Source organism: Cherax quadricarinatus, chromosome 7 (genome assembly GCF_038502225.1).
Source record: "Cherax quadricarinatus isolate ZL_2023a chromosome 7, ASM3850222v1, whole genome shotgun sequence".
Taxonomy (NCBI): Eukaryota; Metazoa; Arthropoda; class Malacostraca; order Decapoda; family Parastacidae; genus Cherax; species Cherax quadricarinatus.
In genome coordinates, this window is record NC_091298.1 from 28,310,324 (window position 1) to 28,330,227 (window position 19,904).

The following is a 19,904-nucleotide window of genomic DNA, read 5'->3' on the forward strand; positions in this document are numbered from 1 at the left end:
TGCTTCTCACCTGGCAACCTCTTCAGTTTAAATTTCCTGTTGTTAAAACACATCAGCTTACACAAGGCGTCCTGTTGTTCCTCAGACTGTTCTATACCTGTATGGTTCCTGTATCTTTAAACGGGATAGTCAAATTTCTTTGTCTTTTGTTTGATCGTGTAGCCTCACATATAGTTTAATATGTTTATTATGCACCCCATACCCATCCTGTGGGCGGTAGTCAAAAGATTACAGAGGTACATAATTGGTCCAGGGACTGGACTCCAAAGTTTTGATAGCTGAGCAAGTTACAGAGGTAATGAACTCACAATTTACAAAGGTAATGAACTCACAATTTACAAAGGTAATGAACTCCAGGTAGGTCTGGCCACAATCATGACAAGTTACAAAGGTATTTACAGATAACAGAGGTACGTAATGGGTCCAGGGACTGGGCCCCCAAAGTTTTGATAGCTGAACTAGGTACAAATGTAATGAGCTCACAAGTTACAAAGGTGATGAATTCTGTAAGAATGGTTACTTACGTTTATACATGGCTACAATCATGAACAAATTATAGTGTAATGAGCAATTCACACTTCCACACCCGGTCACAACTGTAATGAGTTATTGGTGCAAATATTGATTGTTGAGTCACACACACACACACACACACACACACACACACACACACACACACACACACACACACACAATCAAGCTGATTCTCAGGACGGAAACAGTGCGGAACAGGATCCTCCAAGAGAAACCACGATTGAAATACTCGGAAGAGTACAAGAGGGTGTTCCTAGACAGAGACAGAACAAAATCAGAACGACAGCAGCTGAGGGAGAGGACAAAAAAGCGAAAGGAGCTAGGAAAAGAGACAAGGAGGGAACCAGCAGAGGTCAGTCAGAGCAGGACAGAACAGCAAGGGCAAGCACACACACAACTACTCTCAGAACCACACAACCTATCACACCATCCCAACACACCCTACAATCCATACCCACAGCCTCCACCCAACACCAAGCTATAGAACCCCACAGTATGCCACCAGGTCTCCCACCCTCACAGGCCCCCCAAACCACAGTGTTGGAAAGGAAACTGAAGGTATGGTACACAAACGCTGATGGAATAACAAATAAGTGGGAGGAGTGGCAAGAAAGAGTCAAAGAAGCATCACCGGACATCATAGCTCTCACAGAAACCAAGCTTACAGGTATGATAACAGATGCCATCTTTCCAACGGGATACCAAATCCTGAGGAAAGACAGAGGGAACAGGGGGGGTGGAGGAGTGGCGTTGCTGATCAAAAATCGCTGGAATTTTGATGAGCTGGAGAGAGAAGATAGCGGAGAAGAAAGTGATTACATAGTGGGAACACTTCACTCTGGAGGTCCCAAGGTGGTAATAGCAGTGATGTATAACCCACCACAGAACAGCAGGAGGCCAAGGCAAGAGTACGACGAGAGCAATAGAGCGATGGTTGACACACTGGCTAGAGTGGCCAGAAGAGCTCATGCATGCAGGGCAAAGCTCCTGATCATGGGTGACTTTAACCACAAGGAGATAGATTGGGAGAACTTGGACCCACATGGGGGCCAAGATACTTGGAGGGCTAAGATGATGGAGGTGGTACTGGAGAACTTCATGTACCAACACGTAAGGGACACTACAAGAGAGAGAGGAGAGGATGAACCAGCAAGGCTGGACTTAGTATTCACCTTCAGTAGTGCAGATATCGAGGACATCACATATGAAAGACCCCTTGGGGCCAGTGACCATGTGGTTGTAAGCTTCGAATACACAGTAGAGCTACAAGTGGAGGGAGAAGCAGGAAGGCCAGGACGAATGAAGCCAAACTACAAGAAAGGGGACTACACAGGAATGAGGAACTACCTGAACGGGGTTCAGTGGGACAGAGAACTGGCAGGGAAACCAGTTAATGAGATGATGGAATATGTAGCAATAAAATGCAAGGAGGCTGAGGAGAGGTTTGTACCCAAGGGTAACAGGAGTAATGAAAAAGCCAGGATGAGCCCATGGTTTACCCAAAGGTGCAGGGAGGCAAAAACCAAGTGTGCTAGGGAATGGAAGAAATATAGAAGGCAAAGGACCCAGGAGAATAAGGAGAACAGTCGTAGAGCCAGAAATGAATATGCACAGATAAGAAGGGAGGCCCAAAGACAATATGAAAATGACATAGCAGCGAAAGCCAAATCTGACCCGAAACTGTTGTACAGCCACATCAGGAGGAAAACAACAGTCAAGGACCAGGTAATCAGGCTAAGGAAGGAAGGAGGAGAGACAACAGGAAATGACCGGGAAGTATGTGAAGAACTCAACAAGAGATTCAAAGAAGTGTTCACAGAGGAGACAGAAGGGACTCCAGAAAGACGGAGAGGTGGGGCACACCACCAAGTGCTGGACACAGTGCACACAACCGAGGAAGAAGTGAAGAGGCTTCTGAGTGAGCTAGATACCTCAAAGGCAATGGGGCCAGATAACATCTCCCCATGGGTATTGAGAGAGGGAGCAGAGGCGCTATGTGTACCCCTAACAACAATATTCAATACATCTATCGAAACAGGGAGATTGCCTGAGGCATGGAAGACAGCAAATGTAGTCCCAATCTTTAAAAAAGGAGACAGACATGAAGCATTAAACTACAGACCAGTGTCACTGACATGTATAGTATGCAAAATCATGGAGAAGATTATCAGGAGAAGAGTGGTGGAACACCTAGAAAGGAATGATCTCATCAACAGCAGCCAGCATGGTTTCAGGGACGGGAAATCCTGTGTCACAAACCTACTGGAGTTCTATGACATGGTGACAGCAGTAAGACAAGAGAGAGAGGGGTGGGTGGATTGCATTTTCTTGGACTGCAAGAAGGCGTTTGACACAGTTCCACACAAGAGATTGGTGCAAAAACTGGAGGACCAAGCAGGGATAACAGGGAAGGCACTACAATGGATCAGGGAATACTTGTCAGGAAGACAGCAGCGAGTCATGGTACGTGGCGAGGTGTCAGAGTGGGCACCTGTGACCAGCGGGGTCCCGCAGGGGTCAGTCCTAGGACCAGTGCTGTTTCTGGTATTTGTGAACGACATGACGGAAGGAATAGACTCTGAGGTGTCCCTGTTTGCAGATGACGTGAAGTTGATGAGAAGAATACACTCGATCGAAGACCAGGCAGAACTACAAAGGGATCTGGACAGGCTGCAGAACTGGTCCAGCAACTGGCTCCTTGAGTTTAACCCTGCCAAATGCAAAGTCATGAAGATTGGGGAAGGGCAAAGAAGACCGCAGACACAATATAGTTTAGATGGCCAAAGACTGCAAACCTCACTCAAGGAAAAAGATCTGGGGGTGAGTATAACACCGAGCATATCTCCTGAGGCGCACATAAATCAGATAACTGCTGCAGCATACGGGCGCCTGGCAAACCTACGGATAGCGTTCCGATACCTCAGTAAGGAGTCGTTCAAGACCCTGTATACCATTTACGTCAGGCCCATACTGGAGTATGCAGCACCAGTTTGGAATCCACACCTAGTCAAGCACGTCAAGAAATTAGAGAAAGTGCAAAGGTTTGCAACAAGACTAGTCCCAGAGCTACGGGGATTGTCCTACGAAGAAAGGTTGAGGGAAATCGGCCTGACGACACTGGAGGCCAGGAGGGTCAGGGGAGACATGATAACGACATATAAAATACTGCGCGGAATAGACAAGGTGGACAAAGACAGGATGTTCCAGAGATGGGACACAGACACAAGAGGTCACAATTGGAAGTTGAAGACTCAGATGAATCGAAGGGATGTTAGGAAGTATTTCTTCAGTCATAGAGTAGTCAAGTCATGGAATAGTCTAGAAAGTGAAGTAGTGGAGGCGGGAACCATACATAGTTTTAAGGCGAGGTATGATAAAGCTCATGTAGCAGGGAGAGAGAGGACCTAGTAGCAATCAGTGAAGAGGCGGGGCCAGGAGCTATGACTCGACCCCTGCAACCACAAATAGGTGAGTAAATAGGTGAGTACACACACACACACACACACACACACACACACACACACACACACACACGCACGCGCACACACACACACACACACACACACACACACACACACACACACACACACACACACTCACACACACACACTCACACACACACACACACACACACACACACACACACACACACACACAAGGGAAACGGAAATAATAGGAAGACCAAAACGAGTCCTTGGTTTACCCGAAGGTGTAGGGAGGCAAAAACTAAGTGCAACAGAGAATGGAAAAGGTACAGGAGGCATAGGACCCAGGAAAACAAGGAGATTAGTAGAAGAGCCAGAAACGAGTATGCACAGATAAGGAGGGAGGCCCAGCGACAGTATGAAAACGACATAGCATCGAAAGTCAAATCTGACCCGAAACTGCTGTATAGCCACATTAGGAGGAAGACAACAGTCAAGGACCAGGTGATAAGGCTGAGGAAAGAAGGTGGAGAACTCACAAGAAACGATCAAGAGGTATGTGAGGAGCTCAACACGAGATTTAAGGAAGTATTTACAGTAGAGACAGGAAGGACTCTGGGGGGACAGACCAGATGGGGACACCAGCAAGGAATACACCAACAAGTGTTGGACGACATACATACAGATGAGGAGGAGGTGAAGAAACTGCTAAGGGACATCGATACCTCAAAGGCAATGGGACCAGACAACATCTCCCCGTGGGTCCTTAGAGAGGGAGCAGATATGTTGTGCGTGCCACTTACCACAATCTTCAACACATCCCTGGAAACTGGGCAACTACCTGAGGTATGGAAGACGGCAAATGTAGTTCCCATTTTTAAAAAAGGAGACAGAAAAGAGGCACTAAACTATAGACCTGTGTCATTGACGTGTATAGTATGCAAAATTATGGAGAAGATTATCAGGAGGAGAGTGGTGGAGCACCTGGAACGGAACAGGAGTATAAATGCCAACCAGCACGGATTCACGGAAGGCAAATCCTGTGTCACAAACCTTCTGGAGTTTTATGATAAAATAACAGAAGTAAGACAAGAGAGAGAGGGGTGGGTTGATTGCATCTTCTTGGACTGCAAGAAGGCCTTTGACACAGTTCCTCACAAGAGATTAGTGCAGAAGCTAGAGCATCAGGCGCATATAACAGGAAGGGCACTGCAATGGATCAGAGAATACCTGACAGGGAGGCAACAACGAGTCATGGTACGTGATGATGTATCACAGTGGGCACCTGTGACGAGCGGGGTCCCACAGGGGTCGGTCCTAGGACCAGTGCTATTTTTGGTATATGTGAACGACATGACGGAAGGGTTAGACTCAGAAGTGTCCCTGTTTGCAGATGATGTGAAGTTAATGAGGAGAATTAAATCTGATGAGGACCAGGCAGGACTTCAAAGAGACCTGGACAGACTGGACACCTGGTCCAGCAAATGGCTTCTCGAATTTAATCCTGCCAAATGCAAAGTCATGAAGATAGGGGAAGGGCACAGAAGACCACAGACAGAGTATAGGCTAGGTGGCCAAAGACTGCAAACCTCACTCAAGGAGAAAGATCTTGGGGTGAGTATAACACCGAGCATGTCTCCGGAAGCACACATCAATCAGATAACTGCTGCAGCATATGGGCGCCTGGCAAACCTGAGAACAGCATTCCGATACCTTAGTAAGGAATCATTCAAGACACTGTACACCGTGTATGTCAGGCCCATACTGGAGTATGCAGCACCTGTTTGGAACCCGCACTTGATAAAGCACGTCAAGAAACTAGAGAAAGTACAAAGGTTTGCGACAAGGTTAGTTCCAGAGCTAAGGGGAATGTCCTATGAAGAAAGATTAAGGGAAATCGGCCTGACCACACTGGAGGACAGGAGGGTCAGGGGAGACATGATAACGACATATAAAATACTGCGTGGAATAGACAAGGTGGACAAAGACAGGATGTTCCAGGGAGGGGACACAGAAACAAGAGGCCACAATTGGAAGATGAAGACACAAATGAGTCAGAGAGATAGTAGGAAGTATTTCTTCAGTCATAGAGTTGTAAGGCAGTGGAATAGCCTAGAAAATGACGTAGTGGAGGCAGGAACCATACACAGTTTTAAGACGAGGTTTGATAAAGCTCATGGAGCGGGGAGAGAGAGGGCCTAGTAGCAACCGGTGAAGAGGCGGGGCCAGGAGCTAGGACTCGACCCCTGCAACCACAAATAGGTGAGTACAAATAGGTGAGTACAACCACACGCAACCACAAATAGGTGAGTACACACACAGACATAGACTCAGAAGTGTCCCTGTTTGCAGATGATGTGAAGTTAATGAAGAGAATTAAATCTGATGAGGACCAGGCAGGACTTCAAAGAGACCTGGACAGACTGGACACCTGGTCCAGCAAATGGCTTCTCGAATTTAATCCTGCCAAATGCAAAGTCATGAAGATAGGGGAAGGGCACAGAAGACCACAGACCGAGTATAGGCTAGGTGGCCAAAGACTGCAAACCTCACTCAAGGAGAAAGATCTTGGGGTGAGTATAACACCGAGCATGTCTCCGGAAGCACACATCAACCAGATAACTGCTGCAGCATATGGGCGCCTGGCAAACCTGAGAACAGCATTCCGACACCTTAGTAAGGAATCGTTCAAGACACTGTACACCGTGTATGTCAGGCCCATACTGGAGTATGCAGCACCTGTTTGGAACCCGCACTTGATAAAGCACGTCAAGAAACTAGAGAAAGTACAAAGGTTTGCGACAAGGTTAGTTCCAGAGCTAAGGGGAATGTCCTATGAAGAAAGATTAAGGGAAATCGGCCTGACGACACTGGAGGACAGGAGGGTCAGGGGAGACATGATAACGACATATAAAATACTGCGTGGAATAGACAAGGTGGACAAAGACAGGATGTTCCAGGGAGGGGACACAGAAACAAGAGGCCACAATTGGAAGTTGAAGACACAAATGAGTCAGAGAGATATTAGGAAGTATTTCTTCAGTCATAGAGTTGTAAGGCAGTGGAATAGCCTAGAAAATGACGTAGTGGAGGCAGGAACCATACACAGTTTTAAGACGAGGTTTGATAAAGCTCATGGAGCGGGGAGAGAGAGGGCCCAGTAGCAACCGGTGAAGAGGCGGGGCCAGGAGCTAAGACTCGACCCCTGCAGCCACAAATAGGTGAGTACAAATAGGTGAGTACACACACACACACACACACACACACACACACACACACACACACACACACACACACACACACACACAGACACACACACACACACACACACACACACACACACTCACACACACTCACACACACACACTCACACACTCACACACACACACACACACACACACACACAAACACACACACACACACACACAAACACACACACACACACACAGCAACCGGTGAAGAGGCGGGGCCAGGAGCTAGGACTCGACCCCTGCAACCACAAATAGGTGAGTACAAATAGGTGAGTACGCGTGGGTCCGTGGGGTCCAGACGTGGGTAACAAGGCTCTGAGAACCTTAGCGTTGTAAGGTGTGCAATAACAGCTAGCGGTAATCAGTGGTAGTGGAACGTCAGTGAACAATACTACGAGTGATAATTAAAGTTATTAGTTAAAGAAAGTGAGAGGAAAGCTGAAATCATATTTCAAAGCGCAAACCGTTGGGGGTCTTAGGCGCTGTTGCCACATTGGCAGCGGTAGACCTGAAGAAGTGACGTCACAACAAGTTGTGCGCCATTATACATATAAAGTGAAGTGTATATAATGTGAAGTGTATACTATCATCAGTGAAGAGTGAAATCGCGTGAGGAAGCGGGATGTATGAGATTATATGGTTATAAACATCACGGGTGAAGGATCTCCAAAATAGGGATTTAAGGCCTACGTACGACGACTCCGCCATCAGTAGCTGGCAACCTGTCACGGCACCATTGCAGCACAAGTTTATTCGCCTATTTGTGGTTTGCATGTTGACGGCCCTGGCTGGCCTTGCATACTGTTTGATACTGGTCACTCACTCCTGCAAGCTATTACCAGAATTAGAATAGAAATAGCATAGACATAGTGAATATAGTGTTGACGAGTGTGAGAAGGTAGACTCCAGCGAGGTAGAGTAGTATTAATTCCAGTAGTTATTAGCAGTAAGAATACTTAGGAAGCTAGGAAGTCCTCTCCCAATGTGAACATGGAACAGGATAATAACCAGCAATAATTGATACTTAAATCCAGACACACACACACACAAGGCGAGTAACTTAATATAAGCTAGGTGGGACAAGCTTTTAAGGGCAACATTGTAAGACGGTGCGAGGGTCAAGTCCCAGGAGGGTTGTGTCAGGTCACAAGAAGTTGCGGCCAGTCATTACACCGCACAAGACACTCTCACACACACACACACACACTCACACACACACACACATGCACACATGCACACAGGGTTAGAGCAGTGTTACTACCGGTAGTTATTAGCAGTAAGAATACCTAGGAAGCTAGGAAGTCCTCTCTCAATGTGAACAAGGAAAATGATAATAACCAGCAACAATTAATACGTAAATCCAGAAAGGGCAATAAGTGGAGAGAGTAGCATAATTGGGAAAGATAAATGAGACTAAATTTGTGCCTACACGATGGATCTTTCAACCACACCATAGATACTTCAGTGTCAGCATGCTTCGTTGTGCTCTGGGTTTTCTCGTGTTTTCACGGTCGCTCTTACGTGCTAGAACTTTAATTTGTGTCATCAATCCTATACGACACATCCCTCTAGCGCCTGGAGCCAATCTTGGGCGGAAAACATTATATACTGAGTCAAAAAAGGAGAATTAGTGTGCACTACCTAGCAGAGTTTACTGCCAGAGGGGAATCATAGGCCTGTGTTCCGTGTGAAAAAATAATAAAAATTGAACTTTGTGTCAGAGGAAAGAAAGTCTCCCTGAAAACATTGAGTATACATAGTGTATAGTGTATACTACAGTGGCTCCCTAGTATATTGATGATAAAGGCTAAAGTGTCAGTTGAAAACAGGTGAATTTGTAAATGAAGTGATAAGCCTATAGAGGCAGGTGCCAGAAGTCGCCAGAAACTTACCACAGGTCAGCTGTTTTAATAATCTTCCTGGCCTGCTAGTGTACTCGCATATAATCTAGTGATACCAGTGAATAGCAGAATACAGTGTTGTAGTAGCAACTAACCAGTATTATAATGGTACTTAGTGGAGTGGAGTGACTTTCATTAGTTTCTTTTTTCTTGAAATACCAGACATATACTGTGAATTTCATATAACCTGTAGTTACCAGCGGTCGCAATATAACCAACGAGAAGCAAATATTACTACAGAAAAGGCGTCCTTCCTCCAAAATTTGCACCAGTCAACTATAGTGAAAATATAGCATTTATTACCTGGAGTTTACCTGGAGAGAGTTCCGGGGGTCAACGCCCCCGCGGCCCGGTCTGAGACCAGGCCTCCTGGTGGATCAGAGCCTGATCAACCAGGCTGTTGCTGCTGGCTGCAGGCAAACCAACATACGAGCCACAGCCCGGCTGATCCGGAACTGACTTTAGGTGCTTGTCCAGTGCCAGCTTGAACACTGCCAGGGGTCTGTTGGTAATCCCCCTTATGTGTGCTGGGAGGCAGTTGAACAGTCTCGGGCCCCTGACACTTATTGTATGGTCTCTTAACGTGCTAGTGACACCCCTGCTTTTCATTGGGGGGATGGTGCATCGTCTGCCAAGTCTTTTGCTTTCGTAGTGGGTGATTTTCGTGTGCAAGTTCGGTACTAGTCCCTCTAGGATTTTCCAGGTGTATATAATCATGTATCTCTCCCTCCTGCGTTCCAGGGAATACAGGTTTAGGAACCTCAAGCGCTCCCAATAATTGAGGTGTTTTATCTCCGTTATGCGCGCCGTGAAAGTTCTCTGTACATTTTCTAGGTCGGCAATTTCACCTGCCTTGAAAGGTGCTGTTAGTGTGCAGCAATATTCCAGCCTAGATAGAACAAGTGACCTGAAGAGTGTCATCATGGGCTTGGCCTCCCTAGTTTTGAAGGTTCTCATTATCCATCCTGTCATTTTTCTAGCAGATGCGATTGATACAGTGTTATGGTCCTTGAAGGTGAGATCCTCCGACATGATCACTCCCAGGTCTTTGACGTTGGTGTTTCGCTCTATTTTGTGGCCAGAATTTGTTTTGTACTCTGATGAAGATTTAATTTCCTCATGTTTACCATATCTGAGTAATTGAAATTTCTCATCGTTGAACTTCATATTGTTTTCTGCAGCCCACTGAAAGATTTGGTTGATGTCTGCCTGGAGCTTTGCAGTGTCTGCAATGGAAGACACTGTCATGCAGATTCGGGTGTCATCTGCAAAGGAAGACACGGTGCTGTGGCTGACATCCTTGTCTATGTCGGATATAAGGATGAGGAACAAGATGGGAGCGAGTACTGTGCCTTGTGGAACAGAGCTTTTCACCGTAGCTGCCTCGGACTTTACTCTGTTGACGACTACTCTCTGTGTTCTGTTAGTGAGGAAATTATAGATCCATCGACCGACTTTTCCTGTTATTCCTTTAGCACGCATTTTGTGCGCTATTACGCCATGGTCACACTTGTCGAAGGCTTTTGCAAAGTCTGTATATATTACATCTGCATTCTTTTTGTCTTCTAGTGCATTTAGGACCTTGTCGTAGTGGTCCAATAGTTGAGACAGACAGGAGCGACCTGTTCTAAACCCATGTTGCCCTGGGTTGTGTAACTGATGGGTTTCTAGATGCGTGGTGATCTTGCTTCTTAGGACCCTTTCAAAGATTTTTATGATATGGGATGTTAGTGCTATTGGTCTGTAGTTCTTTGCTGTTGCTTTACTGCCCCCTTTGTGGAGTGGGGCTATGTCTGTTGTTTTTAGTAACTGTGGGACGACCCCCGTGTCCATGCTCCCTCTCCATAGGATGGAAAAGGCTCGTGATAGGGGCTTCTTGCAGTTCTTGATGAACACAGAGTTCCATGAGTCTGGCCCTGGGGCAGAGTGCATGGGCATGTCATTTATCGCCTGTTCGAAGTCATTTGGCGTCAGGATAACATCGGATAGGCTTGTGTTAATCAAATTTTGTGGCTCTCTCATAAAAAATTCATTTTGATCTTCGACTCTCAGTCTGGTTAGCGGCTTGCTAAAAACTGAGTCATATTGGGACTTGAGTAGCTCACTCATTTCCTTGTTGTCATCTGTGTAGGACCCATCTTGTTTAAGTAGGGGCCCAATACTGGACGTTGTTCTCGATTTTGATTTGGCATAGGAGAAGAAATACTTTGGGTTTCTTTCGATTTCATTTATGGCTTTTAGTTCTTCCCGCGATTCCTGACTCCTAAAGGATTCTTTTAGCTTAAGTTCGATGCTTGCTATTTCTCTGACCAGTGTCTCCCTACGCATTTCAGATATATTGACCTCTTTTAGCCGCTCTGTTATTCTTTTCCGTCGCCTGTAAAGGGAGCGCCTGTCTCTTTCTGTTTTACATCTACTCCTCCTTTTTCTTAGAGGAATAAGCCTTGTGCATACATCGAGTGCTACCGAGTTAATCTGTTCTAGGCATAAGTTGGGGTCTGTGTTGCTTAGTATATCTTCCCAGCTTATATCGGTTAGGACTTGGTTTACTTGGTCCCACTTTATGTTTTTGTTATTGAAGTTGAATTTGGTGAATGCTCCCTCGTGACTAATCTCATTATGTCGGTCTGGGGCTCCGCGCATACATGACTGAACCTCAATTATGTTGTGATCTGAGTATATTGTTTTTGATATGGTGATATTTCTTATCAGATCATCATTGTTAGTGAAGATGAGGTCTAGTGTATTCTCCAGTCTAGTAGGCTCTATTATTTGCTGGTTTAAATTGAATTTTGTGCAGAGATTTAAAAGCTCGCGTGAGTGTGAGTTTTCATCAGAGCTGCCTCCTGGTGTTATTACTGCAACAATATTATTTGCTATATTCCTCCATTTTAGGTGCCTTAAGTTGAAATCCCCCAGGAGCAAGATGTTGGGTGCAGGAGCTGGAAGGTTTTCCAGACAGTGGTCAATTTTTAACAGCTGTTCCTGGAATTGCTGGGATGTTGCATCCGGAGGCTTGTAGACTATCACAATGACTAGGTTTTGGTTCTCGACCTTTACTGCTAAAACTTCCACTACATCATTTGAGGCATTTAGCAGTTCTGTGCAAACAAGTGACTCTGCAATGTACAGGCCAACAGACGGAAAAAAATAGGAAAGCTAGATACAGCGATTGATAAACAAGGGTTGAGACTCGACCGTTCGTCATTGTAGGAGTTGCCAGCAGTCACTGGCTCTTCAACACGCAAGTTATACTTTTGTATCAATCAAATCACATATTACTCGGGTAGATAATTTCCAGTAGATCCTTCATGTGTTAGCCCAAATCACCGACCAGTATGTTTTAAATAAGCGACCCACTGATCAGATCAGATCGACTGGTCCGAACCCTTGACTGGTCCGAACCCTTGACTGGTCCGAACCCTTGACTGGTCCAAACCCTGGACTGGTTTCAAACGGTTTCGTTGGACAATAAAGCAGACTGTAAACGGATGGGGTTGTAGGCGCCCTTATAAACACAAACATTAAATATATATCAGGAACGTGCACGGTAAGCTGTCCAATATATAAAAACAGTTAGAAACAGAAATACAAATAGCTAGAGCTTCATTTAAGGAGGTTATTAATAGAATATTCAAGAGGTTGCTAGTAGAATTACAGTAAATCAACCATCCAAATCATTATGAAGCTGTGTGTAGTCTGTGGTCAGTCAAACAAACGGGCTTCCACATGCATAAATTGTCATTTTTGTGGAAATTGGTGTCACGCCCCTTGTGCAGATATCCAAGAACTAGCTACAAGCAGTATTAAAACAGGGAAATGTTTTTGGGTATGCCCAAATGAGATAAATCTGTGGACTAAAATCACAAGGGTATTAAAAGAGGTCAACATCAAAGCTGCTTTCATAGAAAACCTGGAAGCTTTCTACAACAGATTGGAACATAAAAAGTCTGGGCTGAATGGTACTGCCCTTGATACTGGCCATGTAGTCAGAAACTGTAAGGCTGGAGATGAAGTCCTGGTAGTCAGTAAATGTGGGGCTGATAGTGCTGTCCTGGGAGACAGTAATGGTGAAGCTGGAGGTGGTGTCCTGGGAGACAGTAATGGTGAAGCTGGAGGTGCTGTCCTGGGAGACAGAAATGGTGAAGCTGGAGGTGCTGTCCTGGGAGACAGTAATGGTGAAGCTGGAGATGCTGTCCTGGGAGACAGTAATGGTGAAGCTGGAGATGCTGTCCTGGGAGACAGTAATGGTGAAGCTGGAGATTTTGTCCAGGTAGTCGGGAATTATACGCAGGAAGGAATACATATAAATGACCTCATAGGGGACAGGAGCCATAGTAGGGAAACAAGTGTAGTCAAAGATAAGATAAAAACCAATATTGCAAACTAGAAATACCGCAGGAAATAGCAAACAAGAGGACTCCACTAGCAATAGTGAGGATATATTACCAAAAACAACTGGTGGGAGCTCCATTGTTGGTGCTAGGGAGGATAGAAGTAAGACAGGGAAACATGCACCAACAGGGAATACAGTCACAGAAACCCAAGGCAAACGGAAACCAAGCCTGTGCACATACTATGCACTCGGTATCTGCTGGCATGGGAAATCTGGAAAAACAGATGGGACGTGCAACTATGACCACCCTAGAAAATGCCATGCCCATATAACAACAGGAAAATGCAAACTCCCTTCCTGTAAGCTTTTTCACCCTGAACTGTGTACCTCTTCAGTACAGGAAAGACTGTGCTATAACTTAAATTGCCAGGCATACCATCTAAAGGGGACAAAAAGATACAAAACATCCAGGCCATGGGAAAACCTGGGTAGCCACAGCCACTCAAGAGGGAGAGGTTTTTTAGTGCCAGGAAGGAAAAAAACTTTCCAGGAAATGGCAGAAATCGTACACCAAATCCAGTCATTCCTGGAGTGGAACCACAGTCGATGGCCTCCACTCCAAACCAACAGATACAGATACTAATGCCGGAAAAAAATCCCCCCCCCCAGTACCAACAATACCACCAGTCCGATAACATTCTTCTTTGCAAATATACAGGGTCTAAAGCCAGCAACAAACAACAAAATACCTTTCATCCGTGGACTGCTTGCAGAGGCAAAGGCAATGTTCGCGGCTTTCACTGAGACCCACATAAAGGATCACTTGGACAACGAAATATGGATCCCAGGTTACAACCTATACAGATGTGACAGAGTGAACAGGCAAAAGGGGGGGGGGTTGGCCTGTACATTGCAGAGTCACTTGTTTGCACAGAACTGCTAAATGCCTCAAATGATGTAGAGGAAGTTTTAGCAGTAAAGGTCGAGAACCAAAACCTAGTCATTGTGGTAGTCTACAAGCCTCCGGATGCAACATCCCAGCAATTCCAGGAACAGCTGTTAAAAATTGACCACTGTCTGGAAAATCTTCCAGCTCCTGCACCCAACATCTTGCTCCTGGGGGATTTCAACTTAAGGCACCTAAAATGGAGGAATATAGCAAATAATATTGTTGCAGTAATAACACCAGGAGGCAGCTCTGATGAAAACTCACACTCACGCGAGCTTTTAAATCTCTGCACAAAATTCAATTTAAACCAGCAAATAATAGAGCCTACTAGACTGGAGAATACACTAGACCTCATCTTCACTAACAATGATGATCTGATAAGAAATGTCACCATATCAAAAACAATATACTCAGATCACAACATAATTGAGGTTCAGACATGTATGCGCAGAGCCCCAGACCGACAAAATGAGATTAGTCACGAGGGAGCATTCACCAAATTCAACTTCAATAACAAAAACATAAAGTGGGACCAAGTAAACCAAGTCCTAAACGATATAAGCTGGGAAGATATGCTAAGCAACACAGACCCCAACTTATGCCTAGAACAGATTAACTCGGTGGCACTCGATGCATGCACAAGGCTTATTCCTCTAAGAAAAAGGAGGAGTAGATGTAAAATAGAAAGAGACAGGCGCTCCCTTTACAGGCGACGGAAAAGAATAACAGAGCGGCTAAAAGAGGTCAATATATCTGAAATGCGTAGGGAGACACTGGTCAGAGAAATAGCAAGCATCGAACTTAAGCTAAAAGAATCCTTTAGGAGTCAGGAATCGCGGGAAGAACTAAAAGCCATAAATGAAATCGAAAGAAACCCAAAGTATTTCTTCTCCTATGCCAAATCAAAATCGAGAACAACGTCCAGTATTGGGCCCCTACTTAAACAAGATGGGTCCTACACAGATGACAGCAAGGAAATAAGTGAGCTACTCAAGTCCCAATATGACTCAGATTTTAGCAAGCCGCAAACCAGACTGAGAGTCGAAGATCAAAATGAATTTTTTATGAGAGAGCCACAAAATTTGATTAACACAAGCCTATCCGATGTTATCCTGACGCCAAATGACTTCGAACAGGCGATAAATGACATGCCCATGCACTCTGCCCCAGGGCCAGACTCATGGAACTCTGTGTTCATCAAGAACTGCAAGAAGCCCCTATCACGAGCCTTTTCCATCCTATGGAGAGGGAGCATGGACACGGGGGTCGTCCCACAGTTACTAAAAACAACAGACATAGCCCCACTCCACAAAGGGGGCAGTAAAGCAACAGCAAAGAACTACAGACCAATAGCACTAACATCCCATATCATAAAATCTTTGAAAGGGTCCTAAGAAGCAAGATCACCACCCATCTAGAAACCCATCAGTTACACAACCCAGGGCAACATGGGTTTAGAACAGGTCGTTCCTGTCTGTCTCAACTATTGTATCACTACGACAAGGTCCTAAATGCACGCACAAAATGCGTGCTAAAGGAATAACAGGAAAAGTCGGTCGATGGATCTATAATTTCCTCACTAACAGAACACAGAGAGTAGTCGTCAACAGAGTAAAGTCCGAGGCAGCTACGGTGAAAAGCTCTGTTCCACAAGGCACAGTACTCGCTCCCATCTTGTTCCTCATCCTCATATCCGACATAGACAAGGATGTCAGCCACAGCACCGTGTCTTCCTTTGCAGATGACACCCGAATCTGCATGACAGTGTCTTCCATTGCAGACACTGCAAAGCTCCAGGCGGACATCAACCAAATCTTTCAGTGGGCTGCAGAAAACAATATGAAGTTCAACGATGAGAAATTTCAATTACTCAGATATGGTAAACATGAGGAAATTAAATCTTCATCAGAGTACAAAACAAATTCTGGCCACAAAATAGAGCGAAACACCAACGTCAAAGACCTGGGAGTGATCATGTCGGAGGATCTCACCTTCAAGGACCATAACATTGTATCAATCGCATCTGCTAGAAAAATGACAGGATGGATAATGAGAACCTTCAAAACTAGGGAGGCCAAGCCCACGATGACACTCTTCATGTCACTTGTTCTATCTAGGCTGAAATATTGCTGCACACTAACAGCACCTTTCAAGGCAGGTGAAATTGCCGACCTAGAAAATGTACAGAGAACTTTCACGGCACGCATAACGGAGATAAAACACCTCAATTACTGGGAGCGCTTGAGGTTCCTAAACCTGTATTCCCTGGAACGCAGGAGGGAGAGATACATGATTATATACACCTGGAAAATCCTAGAGGGACTAGTACCGAACTTGCACACGAAAATCACTCACTACGAAAGCAAAAGACTTGGCAGACGATGCACCATCCCCCCAATGAAAAGCAGGGGTGTCACTAGCACGTTAAGAGACCATACAATAAGTGTCAGGGGCCCGAGACTGTTCAACTGCCTCCCAGCACACATAAGGGGGATTACCAACAGACCCCTGGCAGTCTTCAAGCTGGCACTGGACAAGCACCTAAAGTCAGTTCCTGATCAGCCGGGCTGTGGCTCGTACGTTAGTTTGCGTGCAGCCAGCAGCAACAGCCTGGTTGATCAGGCTCTGATCCACCAGGAGGCCTGCTCACAGACCGGGCCGCAGGGGCGTTGACCCCCAGAACTCTCTCCAGGTAAACTCCAGGTAAACACCACCTATCCCCCCTAACCATCCCTCCCTCACACACAAGCACACACACAAGGGTAGACACTCACACACACACACACATGCACACACATATACACACACACATACACACACACATACACACACACACACATACATAAACACATACACACACTCACACACATACACACACACATACACACACACATACACACACACACACATACATAAACACATACACACACACACACACACATGATATCTTCCACCACAAATAGGTGAGTACACACACACACACACACACACATACACACACACACACACACACACACACACACACACACACACACACACACACACACACACACACATACACATACACACACACACACACACACACACACACACACACACACACACACACACACACACACACACACACGCACGCACATGCACACACACACACACACACACACACACACACACACATACACACTCACACACACACACACACACACACACACACACATACACACACACACACACACACACACACACACACACACACACACACACACACACACACACTCACACACACACACACCCTCCACCACTTGACGCAAGCACATACCCCCCTTCCCTAACCACCTCTCCCCCTTCCCTAACCACCTCACCTTAGCCACCTATCCCTCCCCCAAACCACCTAACCCCTCCCCAAACCATCTAACCCCCAACTACCTCCCTCCCTCCAATAACCATCCTCCCCCTCCCCCATAACCATCCATCCCCTCTCTCAAACACATACTCCCCCCTCCCCTAACCACCTCTGCCCCTTCCCTAACCACCTAACCCTAGCCACCTACCCCTCCCCCAAACCATCTAACCCCCTCCCCCAACTATCTCTACCCCTCCAATAACCATCCTCCCCTCCCCCTAACCACCCGTCCCCCCTTCTGTGGAGCAACGGGGGAACCTAGAACCAGGATGAGGACAAGGGGCTCCAAGGACGAATCTGGGAGGGAGGAATGGGAGGTAGAGCTCAAAAAAAGGGAGGAAGACTGGGGAAGGAGACTAGATGAGCTGGAAAGGAAGATGGAAGAGAGGTTAGCAGCAGAATGCAGAAGGTGGAAGCAACAGGCCACAGCAGCAGCAGAAATCAAGATAGAGAGATTTGAAGAGGAGCTGAGACATCTGAAACAGCACAGAGACAAAGATATTACAGAAGTAGTATCGGCAATGGCTACATCAAACACAGACAACAGGTCTGAAGGAAGCATGGAAACTAAACTGTATGCAGAGGTCCTGTCAAACCCACATGGGGCCAAAACAAAGACAGGGAGCACACTAGGACAGAACGAGAGGTTGGAAGACATTGAAGGAACTAGGACATGTGCAAGGACCTTACCAGATACCTGTGGGGGCCCCAGGAACAGGTGAGCAGGAAGGACAAACCAAGAAGCATAGGGGACATAACTAGGGAAGGGACTGAAGGAAGGAACACTCCACGGGAAGGAACTAAAACACATCAGAGGATGCAATGGGAGTCACAGTGGGAGGTGGAAAGGGAGAGATCCATGTTTGTCTATGGGCTAGACGAAGCTAAAGGGGAAACTTATGATGAAAGAAAGCAGGAGGAGAAAAAAGCGATTGAAGATATCATGAACGTGATAGGCGAGGGGGACATGACCCAGGTGGCAAATTTTCGGAGAATCGGGTGGTTCACAAAGAAAAGGAATCGGCCTCTCAAAGTAATTTTCAAGGCAGAATCAACCCGAACCATGATCCTGCAGGAGAAAGCACGGCTGAGAGGCAAGCAGGAGTTCCGGAGTGTGTACCTCGATCGAGACAGAACACAGGACTAAAGGAAGACGATGAAAGAGAGAGTTCAAAAACGAAAGGAGAAATGGGAGGAAATGAAAAAGGAGAGCAGAATAACCCAGGATCAAATGGAAGGACAAGCACACCCCCCAGAAACACCTGCAGAAGGACTCCAGCCACGACACCCCCAAGGCAACTGAACAATCCAAACCAACCACCACACACCGATCCCTCTGTTTCCACCCCCTGCACCACAGTTACAGTATTAGAACAGATGGATTAACGAATAAACATGAGGAATGGCAAGAAAGAATTAATGAGAAGTCCCCAGACATCATAGCAGTTACAGAAACAAAACTCACGGAGACAATAACAGATGCAATCTTCCCACCAGGATACCAGATCATGAGGAAAGACAGAAGGGGCAGGGGGGGAGGTGGGGTTGCTCTGCTCGTAAAAAACAGATGGAAATTCGAGAAAATGGAAGGCATAGATGAGACGGGAGAAAGAGACTACATAGCAGGTACACTTCAGTCTGGGAAACACAAAGTGGTCATTGCAGTGATGTATAATCCACCACAGAACTGCAGGAGGCCAAGGGAGGAATATGAAGAGAGCAACAGAGCAATGGTGGACACACTTGCTCAGGTGGCAAGAAGAGCTCACTCCAGCAGAGCAAAGTTGCTGGTTATGGGGGATTTCAACCACAGGGAGATTGACTGGGAAAACCTGGAGCCACATGGGGGTCCCGAAACATGGAGAGCCAGGATGTTGGACGTGGTGCTGGAAAACCTCATGCACCAACATGTTAAGGACACTACCAGAGTGAGAGGGGAGGATGAACCAGCAAGATTGGACCTTGTGTTCACCCTGGGCAGCTCAGACATTGAGGACATCAAGTATGAGAGTCCCCTAGGAGCTAGTGACCACGTGGTTCTGTGCTTTGAATACATAGTAGTAGAGCTGCAAGTGGAGAGAATAACAGGAGTTGAATGGGAAAAGCCT